Genomic DNA, 19,029 nt, shown 5'->3' with positions numbered 1-19,029 from the left:
AGTGGTTTTATGTATTTATGGTTAATAACAGTTCAATTTAAAAATGTAAGTTTTTGAGAAAATCTATGAAATACCATATTTCGGTGTTGGAATTTCACGTCATAAATACTATGCAAAATATGGAATCTTAGCACCCAGTCCATTACATCAGAGAAATCCTTACAGAGAGAGAGAGAGAGAGAGAGAGAGAGAGAGAGAGAGAGAGAGAGAGAGAGAGAGAGAAAGAGAGAGAGAGAGGTATTCTAAATAAGACGAATTTGTTTTATGTTTTAGTGTTTTTATCCTCAGGTGTTGCCAAAGGCTACTCGTAGGACAAGACTTATTTTTAAACGTTTCTCCTCAACAATACAGATAGAATTGCATCGTATGTTTAGGTCAGTAGTATATTTAGTGCAAATGCTGGCGCACATCAATATATTATTCAAATGTTATTTCTCATGCTGTGACGTCATTCATAATCACAAAATAGGCTATACAGGGCCAGTATTTCTAATGGAGGAAGAAACCAGGGAAAACCCGGGACGAACCATCGCCCAACGAGAAGTTATTGGCAAGTTTTCACTCTAACTCACATTGTCCGGTCCTGAGACTCAGCCTCACGCGGACAGTGGTGAGACTGTAGTGATTGATAAAGGCGAGCGCTTCAGACCACTCGGTCACCCAGGTTCCCTACAAACTTGTAGTTGTGTTACAAATTTATTGAAGTTACATAATACATGAACTTGCTCTTTCCTCTTAAACTGATTTTTCATAAAATGTAAAATATGTTGGTCTATATTGTACACAATCTACCGTATCTAAATGACTGAACAAAAGAAGGGATACACGCACTATCTCCTAACACCAATTGCTTTAAAGTGCGATAAAATGATAAACATGCATAAGTCTTTAATCTCTTTAATAACAATATATTTGTACCAATATACTCTCTCACGTATCCAATCAAATATTTGTACAGTGTTTTCCATGTTGGAAAGTTGGGTCATCTGGCTTTGCAATGGTGCTAAATGATTAATTTCCCTTTCGCTAATGTTTCTTGTCAAAATCAATTAATTTAGACACACACACACACACACACATATATATATATATGTATGTATATATATATATATATATATATATATATATATATATATATATATATATATATATATATATATATATATATATATATAATTGTACTCAAATACGTTAAACATATTCATACAAAAATATATCTTTCTTAAAATATCGTATATTTTTGCTTCCTATTATGCAGTACAATTTATATTCAAAAGGAATGTATATTTATGCACATGTTTTGGAAGCAATTTACTATTTTAAAGTGCCATTACCTGTATTATCGTTGACCCTTCAACATGTAAAAAATTCAATAATTACACGGTATGGGCCCTAAATTACAATTTAATTAATTAAATGTAGTTTAAGTAATGCACAGTGCATCCTTCTCTGGTCCCTTGCTCGGCCCCTCTTTGTCTACTATGGTTTCTCAGCCCAAACATGATGTCATTGCAGCCAATATATGTTAAAAAGCTAGTAACTAAATATAGATACGTTGTCATGTTGAAACAATCAGATGATTCGCCTTTGCAGAAACTCAGCAGTTGTTCCATACAATCCATGTTCTTTTGCATGTGATACTCTTTGTACAAGCTGAGCCGTTCCGGCTACTTCTCAATTGCGTTTGTCGTTAATTTTACATTGGGCAGACCGTCTCAAGATTCTAAATAATTCTAAATAATACAGTCTATACTAATCCGGAAGATAAATGCGACTGCACAAAAAAATGCTAGTTAATAGCTGACACGGTTATATTCATACTGCAAGGTTGATACGTTTGCAAGAAGACGTAGCACACTTGCAATTATTTTAATAAATTAACGATTTTCAAGGACTAGGCTGTGGTAACGCAACAAATACCAACTTATATTACTAATTTATATGCATGTCCTAAATAATAATTATTTTTATTCGTCAATGACAAGTATACAAGAGATGTTCAGCAAGGTTTCAGATTGGGAGTAGAGTAACAGATTGCACTCGATGGCCATAACATTGAGATAAACTGCATTAACACTGACAAATAAGGTGCTTAAAAAAGCAAACGTAATGACGTGTTTGATGTGGATAAATAAAAATCTATTTATATTTAAAGTTACGTTACATTTTCATGTTATCATAACTTTCACAAGGCCAATCTGCATCGACCCAATCTCAGCATAGACATATTTACTTACAACAACAATTTAAACGTCACATCGCGACCTTGTATATAAAGTAGTTTTCATTTATTTAACCATATTTATAGGGAGCAAACTGATATAAATCTGAAATAATGTAAATATTTAAACCGATTCAAGCGACGTTGCATATTACTGGGAATTAAAAAAATCCTCCAATTGATAGATGGCTCACCGATTTATTGGTGGCTTCTGAAGACAATTTTTATTTTTATGTTTCAAACCGCTTAAAGGGCTGACTTCGGAGAGAGCCCAGTGTATTAAACCGAGTCAATGCAGATTGGCAAGGATGGAGTTTGTAGAACCAGCACAATTTTTTAAAATTTAAGATATCATTACTGTGATCTGGTCCTAAACGTTGTTTGTTGTATACATACATCAACCAAATGTGGGATCAAATTAATAATAACAAAAAATGAGCAACTATGAGTTTAATGAATGATTAGCCGAACAGTCTCTAAACTGAGCAGGCATTATAGGAAAAAACCTTACCGCATTATAAATATTTAGCAGAGTCCTAAAGACTGGAATATAGAAGCATTTGACAGAAAATGAAACCAAAAATGATTGTATGTTTCACAACATATAATGCTTTGATAAAGTAACTTTCATTACAGATCAAAAGACTTTACTCCGCTGAAGCAAGTAAGGAATGCAAAGGATGATAAGCATGGATTAATCTAACACAATTGCTTGACAACTGGTGAAAGAGAATTTAAAAACTACAAAATAATGTTTGCGTATGATACTTCTATGTCGTTGCGAAGAAACTATTTAAAATGAAGCAAATAGTTTTAGATGATCCTGTAGTTTATGACAGTAATACAATGTGTCCAAATTTAAAGGGTCATGCAGACAAATATCAATAATGAAATATATGTTATCGTGAATGGAAAAGATATCATGAATCGATTTAAAATGGCGAACCAACTGAAATCATTGTTTTATTAACATATGTGCTGTATAAAAACATAGATATAGTTCTGAGATGTTCCGCTCAGGGCAGACCTATCCATCGGCGCCAAGGGGCAGAGGTTTCCAAAATAAAGAAAGCGGTCAGCACACTATATTAGACAATGGAATGAAAGCCGATTGGAGCACAATATAGTTAAAGCATGCATATAATGTGTACAGGTACTGAATGCAAACGAAAGAACATCCCAAAAGCATCACAGTTAAACAACAAAACAGTGCACTGGAGAAAACATGATAGATGAATTGCAGTATGAACAATCTTTTAGCTGGGTAATTAATTAACATCACATTTGAATAAAAAGAGTGATGATTGAAATATATGAGGTTGATTTTTATTACATTAAGAAGCTAAGGAACATAATTGTAAAACAGGTATACGACATCTTAAACCACATCAAAGGTATCGATATTCATAGACGTTGATGCATATAGTAAAACATTTAAAGCTGTTTTCGATTTCCTTAATAAATATGTACATCAGCGATTCACACAAACTAGGTACATCAGCTATTCACACAAAATAAGTACATCAGCTATTCACACAAAGTAAGTATATCAGCGATTCACATAAAGTAAGTTCATCAGCGATTCGCAGTTGATGTTATCTTGTTAACACCCATGTGGATATTACCAGTAATAGTATAAACGGATTTTATTACAAAATGTTGTATTACAAATTGTACATTTGCTACCCTGCTATTGTCGGACAGCGGATTATTATCAAGCTGAGTATTGTATGTTACTTTACATCCCATATCAATAGTAATGTATATAACCTTATCATCCCATATCAATAGTAATGCATATAACCTTATCATGCCATATCAATAGTAATGTATATAACCTTATCATCCCATATCAATAGACCCTGTCATTGCTCCTCAGGCAAGTTTAGCAATATGTTGTTAACGACCTTTCTAGTTAATCTTAAGATTTTACATATGATTCCCCACTCGAATGAAAATCTGTTGGCAGTACTATTATCTTTCCACCATTGATAAATGTACTTGTACCTAGTGCAATATCAACAGTTTTACTTATTTTTGTATTTGATACCGTGTTATGCTGATTGATACGTACTGCTTGAATTATGTTTTGATTAGCTGGCGGAATAGATATTTCAAGATTATTTTATTTGTTACCTTTTCGTGTTTATCTGTCCTGTCATTATTCCTCCGGAAAATGGAAGTTTACCTGATATTGTTGTGGTTAGCTGATTCTTATTTACACCTTGTTTGTTATCAGCACTGACGAGTGTATATGTTTTCTGAATATTTATTATGTGATGCCATCGTTAGGATTGTATAGCGGATATGCTATTTCCAAGTTTATTATTCGTTTACTGGACATGTTCATGATAGTATGACGAACTGGCGCTGGTAAGACTAATTTGATTATTAGAGGTAGTAAATTGACAAGTATGTTTTCAAGGATAATTGAACATTGACTTGGCATATCAACGAAACAAACTCCAGTTGCATTAGATGCGGCAAAAGCGTTTGCCACCAGAACTGCATAAGCTACTGGAACTACAGTCGGGCACAAAATCGCTACTAAAATATCGGTGTACCTACAAGCAATGAAATAAAGCAGGTTAAAATACCAGAAACTGCTGCCGCGTTAGTGACGACTACTAAATCACTACTATCACTGAACGGAGAAGCAGCTATCTGAAAACTTAATATCACGAGCTAAAAGTAGCCGGACTGTTTTGCAGTCCATATTAAACATCGCAGCTCTTTAATATTAATGTAACAAGAAGACAGTAATGACGCCAATGAAAACGTATCTTGATATCATTGATACTCAGCTCATTGACGAGTCAGCTAGAGAATTAAATATATCGAGCATCTAGGCGACACTACCAATGATATGGTCACACAAGGACAGCAAACAATAAACACGCGAGACACATATTTATATTTGGCTTTTATTTAGATGAGAGTTCAACTGCTTAATATGGCCATTCCACATATTGCATTTGTTGCTAACACATACATATATTTGCTTAACAAAGGTTGGGGATTGTTTAAAAGTGCTCGTTATCAACTTTCAAGGCAAATACTAGACATTGTTGCTGAGCATCTATCAATAGATAGCACTATCCTGTTTATAGTATCGTTCAGCGTTGAATATTCGAGATATACTGCAACAAATATGCTTTGGTTTAAAAATACGTTAAGTGGTGATGCTGTTTAAAATGTCCCAAACAGTCCAACTTCAATTTCTTCAAGATTTATGCAAACTCTACTTATTCTTGCAAATAAATGGATTTAGACAAATATGACGATGACATCTATGTTATACTACATGCAGACTTTAGAACGCTGTTCACTGCATCAAAATGACAGGAGACGAAGGCATGTAATGTTGTTATTAATAATTATTTTTTCACACACCCACTGCTAAATGTTGCATATACTTTATAGAAAGAAATGGAGCATCACTACAACCATAATTGTTAAGTAATGCGTCACACTTCAGATAATCATCTTCACCCACATGTACTGCATTGTGATGGACCAATATCCGTTAATTATAATTTATACTTTCTGATGCATTCATTGGAAGTCGTATTATGAAATTACCTGGTGAATTCAATAAGAGTTGCATATGAAACGTTACCGTTTGAATTTCAGCGACTTTAATTTCGGACAAATTGTGTTCAAAATATCGGAAATATTTATTTTAATACACTTAATGTACATACACTATTGGGAACCCATTTCACAATTATTCCAATTATGGTACAATATAACAGGTAACATTTTACGTTTTCATAACCAACATAAACATCTTCAATCATTCACACGATGCATTTACTTTTTTCTCTAACTGACCCACAGATGTTAAGGTAGACTAAACTATTATATTGGGCCAGTTTGGATTACTTACATTAGATAAGTTTGATAATAACGAATCAATATTAGTCTGACTAATATAGATACCTTTTTACTTCCTCAGTAGTAGGACAAATATTATATTATACTATTTTTAAATATTCTGATTAAAATGTGTACGCAATTTACAGAGTTTGCGATTATATGAGGCCATTTTAATAGCAATAAGGCTATTTAAATCAAAAGAGTTCTCTATTATACAAGAACTTATGCGAGTAAATGTGCGTAATTCCTGACCTAATTCGCTGTTGTTGGATATTGTGATTATTATGCCACTCGACTTAGGCAATTTTACGAAAATCGTTACAGTAGATATTTGAATACATATACGTACGTCTTGCATAGTATATTAAAACTAAATCCTGATCAATAAGTACTCGTTCGTACTGAAAATACAGATGGCATTCATTCTCAGTGTTACGGAGAAATGAAACTGAAACTTGACAGCAGTTTTAGGAATATCTATGATCTAATTCTCGCATTAACCGATATTTACGCTTTGAAATCCTATGACATATCAATTGTCATTTATTTTACAAACACATATACATGTAGGATTGGTGTTTGTATGCTGTCAATGCGCAGGTGATAAATGTAAATACGCACACGGAGTGATTATCTCTACGTATGTGTAACTAAATGTAAGATGATTAACAATGCTTGTCTAGTTGAGCAAGGGTACTGATAGTGCATGGGGTTTGAAAGACCTATAGACATTATCCAAAACCAAGCTAAAGCAAAACACTGACACAAAGCAATGTACAGAAACCTGACCTAAATTAAATGATTAACAACGGTTAAATTGGTTAAATTGTCACTACATTATTTGTGCCATTTTAGAATCACCTTAGACTTGTTTGGAGATTGAACTATTATTTACGATTCAAAATGATTTTGCAATATGGTACATATTTCGGGAGTATTCCAAATTCTGAAATCTTGGGATGGAAATACAAGAATGTACAGATTTTTTTTAATTGTTCATTTCTTCTCCTTGAAGCAAACATAACCACGGTCAGTAGTATAAGGGGTGAGATTAGCGACAATGGGAATTAGCATTAAAAACACCCCCCTGGGTAAGATTAGCGACAATGGAAATTTAACATTAACCACCCTGGTTAAGATTAGCGACAATGGAAATTTAACATGGGCAAAAAACCCTGGGTAAGATTAGCGACAATGGAAATTTAACATTAACCACCCTGGTTAAGATTAGCGACAATGGAAATTTAACATGGGCAAAAAACCCTGGGTAAGATTAGCGACAATGGAATTTAACATTGGAGAAAGGAAAAAAAAAGGAAATATTGAGATTAGCGACAAAGGCATTCGAACAATGGAAAAAAAAATATCGATTCTAGGGACAAAGGCAATTGAACATGGGGAATAGAGTTTGGGTCTGTCTAGGGACAAGGGGAATTGAACATGGGAATAGAGTTTGGGTTTGTCTAGGGACAAAGGGGAAATGAACATGTTAAAAAAAAAAAAACTACTTTAGGGACAAGGGGAATTGAACATGTGATTTTTTTTAAAAAAATTTTTTTAAATTTAAATTTAAATTTAAATTTAAAAAAGGGGTAGGCAATTGAAAAGTCATTCTCTTTTCGAGAAATATGGGTGGCCCCGAAAAGGGCCTTTGGTTTTTCTTCTTCTTCTTCTGCTTCTAATTTCTTCTTTTTCTCCACCAACTTCTTATTTTCTCTCCTACACTCTTTTCTTCTTTTTTTCTCCTCCTCTTCTTTCTTCTTCTCTTCCTCCTCTTCTTTCTTCCTCTTCTCATTTTCTTCTTCTTTTTCAATTTTTTCGTTCCATTTTCGTATTCTTATCCTTTCCTCTTCATCCTCCTTCTCCTCCTTTATCTCTTTCATGACACCACTTATTATGTCCTTTACTTTTCTTAAGTTATTAATTTCCATCTTTAGTCGATGGGGACTATAGGAATAGTGGTCTTCATTGAGGCTCACTAACATCTGCTCCATTATTCCTAAATTGTCTAAAACGTCTTGTAATTTTTGCATTTTATCAAGGTGGTTCGAAGCCATCTTCTTTGTAGAATGGTTTGAACGACGAATACTGTGGGTTCTTATACGAAAAGCGCGGACGTGAAGGAAAACATCCCCCTAAGACATAAAATTGATCTTACCTAGATCATGACCAAACAACGCGCGAACGTGAAGGAAAACATCCCCTACTTTTCTCATTTCATATAATATACTATCCACATAAGTGAAGCAACAATAAACAAACCCCAAATCTACTATTTACACACGCAAATCATTGAAACAAAATCCATAATCTACTATCCACACAATCGTACGTGAGCGGTTACAAAACCCAAACTATACTCTCCACATACGCTAAGAAACAATAAACAAAATCCATAATCTACTATCCACACAATCGTACGTGAGCGGTTACAAAACCCAAACGATACTCTCCACATACGCTAAGAAACAATAAACAAAATCCATAATCTACTATCCACACAATCGTACGTGAGCGGTTACAAAACCCAAACTATACTCTCCACATACGCTAAGAAACAATAAACAAAATCCATAATCTACTGTCCACACAATCGTATGTGAGCGGTTACAAAACCCAAACTATACTCTCCACATACGCTAAGAAACAATAAACAAAATCCATAATCTACTATCCACACAATCGTACGTGAGCGGTTACAAAAACCAAACTATACTCTTCACATACGCTAAGAAACAATAAAGAAACCCATAATCTACCATTCACACAAACTTACGTGAGCAGTTACAAGCACAAACACACAAACACATACACTCGCACTATGAAAAAAGAGTTAGTGTTTATATTCACACTACTCTACCTACACACACACACACAGACACACACACACACACACACACATACATACATTGGCAAATTGATGGTTATTTCTTTTCTAGAGTATTGGGTAGCCCTGAAAAGGGCTGTTTTTTTTGGAACTTCATGGACACCTGGTTAATGGTGGCACCTTCCAGGCCTGGCGCCACATACACATCTTGTTCCCCAGTTGCTTTTTACTTTTTTGGGGGAGAGAGCAGAGGCAGGATATGTGGCTTCAGAATCCCAATTTTCGGTTTCTGGGATTCTGAAATTTCTTCTTCTTTTCCCCTTTTCCTCCTCCTCTTCTTTGTATCTTCTCTCCTCTTCTTTGTATCTTCTTTCCTCCTCTTCTTTGTATCTTCTCTCCTCCTCTTCTTTATTTCTTCTTTCCTCCTCCTCTCTCATCCTTCCTTCTTCCACAATGGCCTCCGCGGCCAGTTCGTTCAACAGGCGCCTGGCATATTCCAGATGCACATGAAGTTCCAACAGTTTCGCCAGTCTCGTGTTTATTCTGGTGTTGATCAATCAACAAGGGTAGCTGGACTGCCGAACGAGTTTCAATTTATACTAAAACTGCGGACGTGAAGGAAAACATCCCCCTAAAAAACATAAAATTGATCTTACCTAGATCATGACCAAAAAACAACGCGCGGACCTAAAAGAAACTCTCACTCACTTTTTTATACTACCCATTCCTATTCTAAAAAATTTTTTCATTAATCACTCCAATATACTATTCACATACGCAAAGCAATCCAATCAAACCCCCTCAAATCTACTCTTCCCACACCTCAAACAGCCAAAAAACATGATCTTAATCTACTATCCACACCAACGTACGTGAGATGTTACAAACACAAACACACAAACACATACCCTCACACTATAAAAAAGAGTTAGTGTTTATATTCACACTACTCTACCTACACACATTGGCAAATTGATTGTTATTTCTTTTCTAGAGCAATGGGGTAGCCCTGAAAAGGGCTGGGTTTTTTTTTTTGTTTTTTTTTTTTTGTTTGTTATGGCAATCTTTTAGTTTCTAAGAATGCGATGTCCTCTGAGGATAGACTTTCTGGCGATAGGTCTGCTTCTTCGGAAAGAGAAGAAGAACTCTTTGGTGTCGATACGACAATCGACAAAGCCTCTCTCAGGTTCAGGTTCCTGCTGCTGTTGCTGCTGCTGTTGTTGTTGTTGTTGCTGCTGTTTCTGAAGTCTGTACTTCTCTGTCCATTCTTCTTTCTCCCTGTTCACTTCTTCTCTGAAGAGTTCTTCTATCAAGTCTTCAGTGACTTTTAGCATTCTCACATTCTCTATCTCTTCTGGCTTCGGTATCAGACTGTGTCTGACCCTATGCAAATTCACGTAGGCTTCGTTTAGCTTAGCTAGTTTGGAGCACATCTTCGTAGGAGGATGAGTCGACAATGGATGGTTAGACTGGAAACAACCCGGTTCTTAAAGTCAAAGCGCGGACGTGAAGGAAAACATCCCTCCACGGCTTTCGAGCCGCAATGTTCAATGATTGTCATGAGAGGGATAGTAAGAAGTCAAAGAGCATGAATCAAACATTCTTATAGCCAAACAAATCACAAAGGCATTTTTTTCAAAACACATCATTTTTTATTCAAAAATCACTTAACACTAACCAACAACTCTAACATTTTTTAACAATAATCCAACAATATAACATCAAACATTTTTTTCAATTTACACTCTACTGTAAACAGGGTTGGCAACGTTGTGAATGAAATTGTGATTTCCACTGTTGCAAGTCATTGAGTCATGGATGGACACTACGTTTCCTAGCTTAAGACAACAAAATAAGCATACTAGTCACAAAATCAACGATTTACTTTCTCATAGTTTCTAGAAAAATCACGATCAAAATAAGTCACTAAATGTTCTTTTGCTGATAATAAGTGATCAATTTCGATCTCGACTTTCTCTTTGAATTTGTCAAAGAGGGTTTTGATGTAATGGATGTCTCGAGTCGTTAATGGAGGACAGAAATGTTCACGCAAGTCTTTATACCACCAACGTAACACGTCTTTTTTAAACAGGCTCCAAGCTTCGTCCAGATATTCGTTGAATTTTTCTTCTTGACTGATGTTTTGACATCCATAGTAATCATGCTTCATCCATGTCGTAATTGTGTCTGCCAGGTATGTAGCACAGTAGGAGACCAATTGCTGTTCTTGTTCTGGACATCTCGACTTGATCACGATGTCCTTTTCGTCTTTGTGTTGGGATTCTCCTTCCACGGTCTCCTCACATTCCAACTTCAAAGCTTCTCCACTAGGTAAAGAGGGATAACTGTCTTCCATAGCTTTTAGTAATCTAGAATGACTTCTCTCAAACTGTTGATTTCTATGGTATTATCGAATTCTGCATACAGGATGACGTTCACTGTCTCGTCCAGTGGCTTTGCAAACTGAAGTTCCACACGAATCTGGCCAGATTTTACAGGGTGGAAATGTCCCTCGTCGCTGCCTTGGTCTGGAGTGAAATCGAAAGCCCACAAAGCGTAGCCTCCTGCATAATCCTCGTACGTAATACCGTGACTGGTGTTGGTTCCTAACTGTCCCGTGGCTTCGTACAGCGACAAGTACGACCTCAAGTAATTCTTCTTGTCAAAGTTAGGTTCGAAAGGTCGGGTACACAAGGTCTTGCCATCGCGACTGACTTCGATCTTGGACACGTCAAAGTGTTGAAAGTAGAAAGGATTTTTAGCGATAGCTCCGTTGAAGGCTGTATTCTCGACCATACCAACAATCAAACGTTTGGGTAACTGTCCTTGGAACAGATGATCTTCAATCATGGATCGCTGTCCCCTAGGAATGGTGAAGGTTTTCACTTCTACGCGTCGGATCGGATACTTGGCGGTCGTTCTGCTCAACGTCTGACTGATGTCGTTTCCCACTTTAGGTAACACTTCCACACGGCGTACGTAGAGTCTGGCTTCTTGGATTTTGGTTTTGTAATTATCGTCACTATCAGCTATTAAATGGAAAGCGGCACTGCTCCGATTCAGTCTCAGGCGGACATCCACCCCGTTCAGCAAATATTTTTCTTGCAACCACATGTCCAAATGCAAACGATCCATCAGTTCTAAACTGTGTCCGTCTTTGATTCTGTCTCTTCGTTCTACAAATCCTGCATTGTGGTCTTTGGCTGTATCAGTTTTGAATGTTTCAAATTCGCCTGCATCGTCAGCTTCCCATCCCACACAGGCATTGAGATGAGTGTTCTTGACGTCTATTCCGTACGTCAAGTGATTTTCCAGGTACGCTCGATAAGGGTAAGTATCCATGAGCTACTGACTAGTTTGTTATTCAAGTACAAGTCCACTCCGCTAAACAAGGAATGCATGAAATTGTTGACGGGAGCTACTGGCTCAGTGTCTATAGCATTTCCATCCTTATCTTGAACTTTGACTTTCAAGTACAAGTAACTGCTATTCAAATATATATAATCTTCGGGCTGTCCTTTGATTTCAAACTCGATGGGAGCGGAATCGGTCAATGATGAGACGGGATGAAATTGCACCCATTGGGATTCTTGCATGGTCATCATGGTGGGTGGCAAACAGATCCAGTTCCGTCTTGGAACAGGCGCAAGACTCTCGGTGCATCATGCTTTTGTTGCTGTGTCTCAACAATCGAAAACGTCTAAGTCTCGAACGGTTCTTCTTTTCTTGGCCTTTCTAGCTTGAAGTCTGGTGAAAGGGTGTTTTCTTCGTCGTCTCTTTCTGCCTTGTCCTTGCTGAATGCCTGACTCGGTAGCGTGCAGGGCATTTATAGGTGTTTCGCGTCGGCCCAAAAGGTCTTTGCCTGTTTGCAGCAAGACATTTTTGCCTGCCCTCATGAAGGCTTCTTTAGGGTTTTGTTTGTCGATGATGACATTTTGGAGAAATTCTTTGCCTTGCGTCAGTGCCGCATCTTTCAAGGCGTGCAATCCGCGTGTCACCATCGGTTTCAACACTGGGGCCACCGAACGAAAGGCCGATTTTAACATATCTCCTAAACCGTGTCCTCGCTGTCGAGCAACCCCTCGATACACTGGATACATGACTTACGAGTCGTGAGAGAACCGTTTTCGAAAATGGAGTTTCACCGTGACTTTTCCTTTGGTGAATGGAATATTTTGTCCCAAATCTCCTTTTATAGCAATGTTGACCGTGTCCAAATACGACTTGCTGACAGGCAAATAATGAGGATGTACAAATTCCCGGTGGACGTGGTAAGTGTTTCCACCTTCCTGGTCACTGGTTGTGGTACTATTCACTTTGAAAGGTATGTCACGCAGTAACGGCACAGAGGTGTGTCCCACCACGTTATACTCCACCACATCGGAGTACACGAACATCAAATTCAGTCCTTGGTTCAGCTCTACAGGGAATCGAAAAAACTTGTAAAGTTCCGTATTGCTGTTGATCTTCGGTTTAAAATTTGGAGCCATTTTTGTGTCTCCACCTAAAATATCAAACAAGTCACGATTAAAACTGATGGACAACGTTTGGGTATCCTGAAATTTCATCAGTAAGCGACGAGCCACTTTATGGTACTCCAGGGTGACACTTTTTTTGGCTCTGTTCAGGGCTTTGCCAAAGGCTAACTCGAACCTGGAAGCAATGGTGTCCACCAAATGTTGGCCACTAAAATAAAACCCTGCCGGATTTTCAAGGTGTAGATACTGAAGGGTGAATTGTTGGATGGTCTTGTGTCCCCTGAAAACCCGATGTCATTCATGACTTCTTGTAATTGTTGGTTCAGGATATCGACCTCAAAAGTGTTTTGCTTTTCGGTGATGTTTTGGATTTGTGTAGGGTGAATCATTTCTACTAAAGCCACTTCCCAATGGGCTTCGTGATCTAACTGGATGGCTTCAGGTAATTTGGCCGTGTAACAGCACAACGTGTTGTTGGGGAACACCTCCATGGAACTGTCACTGGGTAAGGTCAAGTAAAATTGGTTTTGGTGACTCATAATTCCAGAGTTCTGTGGCTGTCCGAGGGGTTACTGGACGTCAGAGGCGTGTCTGCGCCCAAAATGAGGTTCTGGTTGTGATTGTTGTTGGAGTGGTGACTGGCACTGGCACTGGACACAAGGTTCCGGTGGTTCCCGTTCGAGGAGAATTTCAGGGAGGGATTGGGAAGCAGGTAACCGATGCAACTGCTCAATAAAATGGTCCACAATTGTTTGTCTCCTTGTTGCAAACTCAAATTGGCAATGGCTGCCCCGATGACACAATACACCACGAAGATTTGGCAGAAAAAGACGATTTGCGTTGTTGGCACACGTTCTCCACACCACACCCACAAGGGTTGTTTTTGTAAATCTTGCACAGAAGGACTAGGTGAAGGAGGAGTGGTCGACGTAGCTGCGTCTGTGTGAAAGGGCATGATGGTCACTTCTTTTTATACTCGATGACTTGCGAAGCGTCGATCCAAGAATCAAAACTGGGTGGATATCCTTTCCAACGTACTTTGACTTCTTTGACACGTCGTTTGCCCACTTTACGGGTTCTGCGTTCGAGAATGCTTTCGATGTCGTACACGTCGTCTTCTTTTTTGGTGACACGTTGTAACTCGGGCAAATTGAACGTTCCTTTGAGCACTTCTCCGTTCATGTCTTCCAATTTATAGACGGCATGATGACGGCCATGCACTCGTCCAGTGACGCGAAACAATTTGGTCGTCCAGTTAGGTAAATAACCTTTGTCGAAAGTGCGTTTGGTTTTGCCAATGCGCACCCAATCTCCTACGGCCAACTCTCCACTTTTCTTGGGGACAGCCCTCGTCGGGGACGTACCAAACAGGCGCTCAAACACCAACACTTCGTTGTCGGGAGTCACGTCTTGCGGGGCACGTCCGATGCTTCGATGGTAAGATTGGTTGTACGCTTGCACCAGGTGCGGTAAGATGTCGATGTACTTCAGAGTGTGGTGATGCGTAAAATATTTCCACATGCGTTCTTTCAAAGTGCGTTGAAAACGTTCCACGATGCTGGCTTTGGTTTCGGGATTCTCGGTGGTAAAAAAATGAATGTCACGTTTCTTTAATTCTTTTTGGAAAGCTTGGTTCAGAAATTCGGTGCCTTTGTCCGTTTGCCATCGAAGAGGGTGACGGCCACTTTGTTTCAACACTCGTTGCATGGCTCGCAATAACTCGCTGCTGTATTTGGAAGTCAAGGGCACGACCCAGGCAAATTTGGAAAAGACGTCGATGACACAAAACAAATATTTGTAGTCACGACTGTAGCTGGCCAAATGAGAGACATCGGCTAAATCGGCTTGCCATTGATGATCGATGCCTTCCACACGGGTGCGACTTCTGGCAAACTTGCGTCGAATGGGTTTGTGTAAAGTGTAGGTAGCTTGTTCTTGTAACCATCGTTGCACTTGAGGTAAACGGAGACTTTTCAGTCGCGTTTTGGCAGCACGATACAATTTTTGAACTCCTGCGTAACCTACAGGATGGGAGGGATCTTAGTAAATGCTGGCTAAAACTTTTTCCATTTTTTGTGTTGGTTGGTGTGTTAATAAGACACCCACTCTTGGAGGATGCTACTCTTTTTCTCTTGGGGTATTTTCTTGGATTGCAATGCTTTGCATGTGCGACAGGCAATAGGTGTTGAAGAGGAGGATGTCTGAGCGGGGGATATCGGTTCTTGTTTCACTTCTGTCTTCACTTCTGTCTTCACTTTCTTTTTCTCTTGTGATGAAGAAGGGGTTGAGATCATCTTTTTAATCCATCCAATTCTGGAGGTAGGTGGTGTTGTTAACTTGCGTACTTTTTCTGGTGGAGTATGAAACCCTTCTTCTTCTTCTCCTTTTTCTGTCTTGGTCACTGGTAGTGGTGGTACTGGTACTGGTACTGGTACTGGTGATGGTGCTGGACTTTTCATCAAGGTCTTAAAATCTTTCAGAGTGGGTAGAGCTGTTTCGTCTAAAGCTTTCTGATGAAAGAGTTGCAGTCGTTGCAAGAGTTGACCGTACTTTTGCGATTTTTCTGTTTCGGACAAATCTTGGCGATCCATCAAGGACTGCAATTCGTGTTGTAACTGGGACATCTCGCTCAAATGGGGATTGGGAGGTAAATGCGGGGTGCGTTGTTCTTGCCACCGATGGTATTCCATCCATCGTTTGTAAGGCACTAAAGCTAGTTTTCGTCCTTCCATGGGGTTGTCAGGGGTCGATTCTGAAATCTTGGGACTTCCGAGGGCCTTTTTATCTTGCTCCCACCAGTCCTCCCAACATGGTTCCCAAGACTCCTTTCAGTAAGGGGCCTAACAAGAGAGGTAAAATGCCTCCACGTTGGACCGACATCTTCTTTTTTTGACGAATGGGAATTTTCTTTTGAACCATTTGGCGAAGAACGTGACGATGTTTGCTTAAGCATTGTTTCTGGTGTTTGGACAAAGGGATCGTGCCTTTCAAGACGTTCAAACAACATTCGCACACGGTATCGATGGCCTCTTTGGAGGCCGATTGAATGAGTTTTTTTCGTAGAGGTGGAGAAGCTTTGGACAGGACAGATAACATGTCCCCATGTTTGATTAAACGTGGTGGTGGTCCTTTTCTTTTCTTTCCTTGGGGTTTTCTGGAGGGTGACATCTTTGAGTCTTCAGGAGCACCAAAAAACACTGATACCCTACTTGGTCACACACCTTTTTTATACTGGAACGCGTCGCCACTGATTATCTTTACGTCGTATCAATTTGAGGGCAGGCATGACACGTCGTGCAGGGGTACGTAACGGACTAAATCGAGCCAGTTCTTGCTTGGACAAATCTAGTAAACTTTGTAACATGCCCGATCTTTCTTGGACTTTGATTTTGGGAGAAGGTACTTTGTGAGCAGCAGCCACTGCCACTATATTGGAGGGTCCTACCACTGGGGATGTAATTTTTGGGGTCATCAACGGAGAAGTTCTTGGTGTGATCAACGTCTCCAAGTACTCTTCAGTTCTTGGTGTCATCAACGGAGAAGTGGATGAACGTGAGGCTGCCGGAGATGCGGTCACCGCCGTGGCAGGTCGTGGTTTGCGAGTGTAAAGTTGCGTCCTGGCCGAAGTGCCTCTCTTGCGACTAGTTTTCTTCTGTGGACTTTTCTTTTTCTGGGGACTTTTTCTCTGTTTCTTTTTCTGGGGGCTTCTTTTCTTTTTCTGGGGTGGTGTCTGGTCAGAGGAGGGTCCCGCCACTGGAGAAGTTCTTCTTGGGGACCTGGTCTTTTTCTTCTTCTTGGGGCTTCGTTGGACTTTTTTCTTGGGGAGAAGTTTGGGGGCATTAGGATCCCATCTTAAGAGAGAGCGAATGATGACCCCTCCTAGAGTACCGCTCCCTCCAGGTTTCAAAATGATTTGTTTTTTGGTTTGAGTGTCGATGCGGGGATCGTCCAGTTGGACCAAAGCGACTTTGTTTCGATCGAAAAAGCGTTTGGTTTGATGAGGAATCTGAATGATTCCTTGGAGTAATTGACGTGCCGTCACCGTGAACCATCGTAAGACTTCTTTGAGACTAGCTTCTAATACACGAGCTCGTATTTGTGGATTTTTTTCTCGACTGATGCCATACAAGGCACGAATCAATTTGACGGGAAGATGCGACTGAAGGGACGTCATGTTGACGCTGTGTGAGACAGACGAAAAGGGTCTGAGGTTTTTATAGATTCTTTTTGTGGAGTGAAATTAAGTCGAGGACGGAGACATGTACAGGACAGGCCCTCCGTCTTGGCACCAGTGGTGAAACAAGTGGGTACGAAATCGCAAATCCTCGGGGGTCGTAGGTTTCAAATCGACGAGTAAATAGGCGTGTGGAGTTTGAGTGGCATCGTTGTACGCCTGAGTCAGCCAAGGCGTTCCTAACTGTTTGGCTAAGACTTGCACTTGCGATTTATCTCGAGGGCTTTTAAACAAGACCACGTAATGCGCATTGATACTGATGGTGCGATGTGCTTTATTTTGTTGAAACAAATTTTGGGTGATGTAAACGACACTGGCATTACGCTGATGCCCTTTGCGCGTGAACCACAGTTTAATTTCTTCTTCGTCTTCTCCTAACATGTCGTCAAAAATGACCAAATGGGTTAGACGGGAGTCAGAGACGATGCCGTCGTCTTCTTTAGGAATGCCTTCCACAAACACGATGGAATCGCCTTGACTTTCTCGCAAGAGGTTGTACGCCGATTGCCACTCTTTGTAACACCACACGATCCGTTGAGGTGGCCGATCGATCAAATGATGTTTATGTTCGATCAAACGTTTGACGAATTCGGTTTTGCCTCAACCGCTAGGTCCAGCAATGAGCATGTTAAAGGGATGGCGAAGATACAAAGCCTCCCAACTGGCACGATCTAAGTGTTCGTCGATGACTTTGACAGTAGAGGAAGAGGGAGCCGAGACAGCAGAGGTAGCCATAGTGTGAGAAATGTCACTTGTGACACGAAAACAAACAAGACAAGAGTTTATATACTTTTTTTCAGAACACGTTTATTGAATATTTCAAACATGAATACTAAAGACAAAAATACATAAAAGCGAAAGGCTTAAGTATAAGGATAAAAGGCACATGATAACCATTAACGTGGAATAAACACAAATGTGTGTACAACATGTTTTGGGTAATGTTCTAACCAGTTCTATAGTAGGGGGTAAGGTCACACAAGTGTCCTCCCGAAAGGGTCTTTCAGGCCTGTCCACGACAGTCCCGTCCTGGGTGACGGGTTCTTCTGGCACCGTCACTAACACAGGTTGAAAAGTCGCAAGGCTCACAATCGCATTCCACTTCAGAAGCCCCACACTTGAATTGTGCCTGTCTAAACTTGTTTTGTGTTTCTCTGAAAGTATTCATCTTGTTCGCTCGGTCTTGGTAGTCACAATGAACTATCGATCTTGCCTAGGGTTTCTTTTTATATACAGACCAATACCGACTTGTCCATACGGCAAGGTGAAATGATTGGGAAGTCGAACTCCCTTCTGGTACACGATTTGATAGACTTTTTCCAAGGGTCGACTGACGATGTGATGAGTGGGTAAACGTACAATTTTGTTCGGTTGATAGGTGGTCACTTTA

The 19,029-nt window shown here is 39.5% G+C and overlaps 1 long non-coding RNA gene across 2 annotated transcripts in view; it reads left to right on the top strand.

Annotated features, from left to right (window-relative positions):
* Positions 1 to 19,029, top strand: part of LOC149779118 (uncharacterized) — a 130,797-nt gene that overhangs the window by 71,139 nt on the left and 40,629 nt on the right. The gene's annotated exons all lie outside the window — the stretch shown is intronic.

The sequence above is a fragment of the Sinohyriopsis cumingii genome, chromosome 17 (assembly GCF_028554795.1).
Source record: "Sinohyriopsis cumingii isolate HCF-2022 chromosome 17, ASM2855479v2, whole genome shotgun sequence".
Lineage (NCBI taxonomy): Eukaryota > Metazoa > Mollusca > Bivalvia > Unionida > Unionidae > Sinohyriopsis > Sinohyriopsis cumingii.
This window is presented reverse-complemented; position numbering and strand designations above follow the sequence as displayed.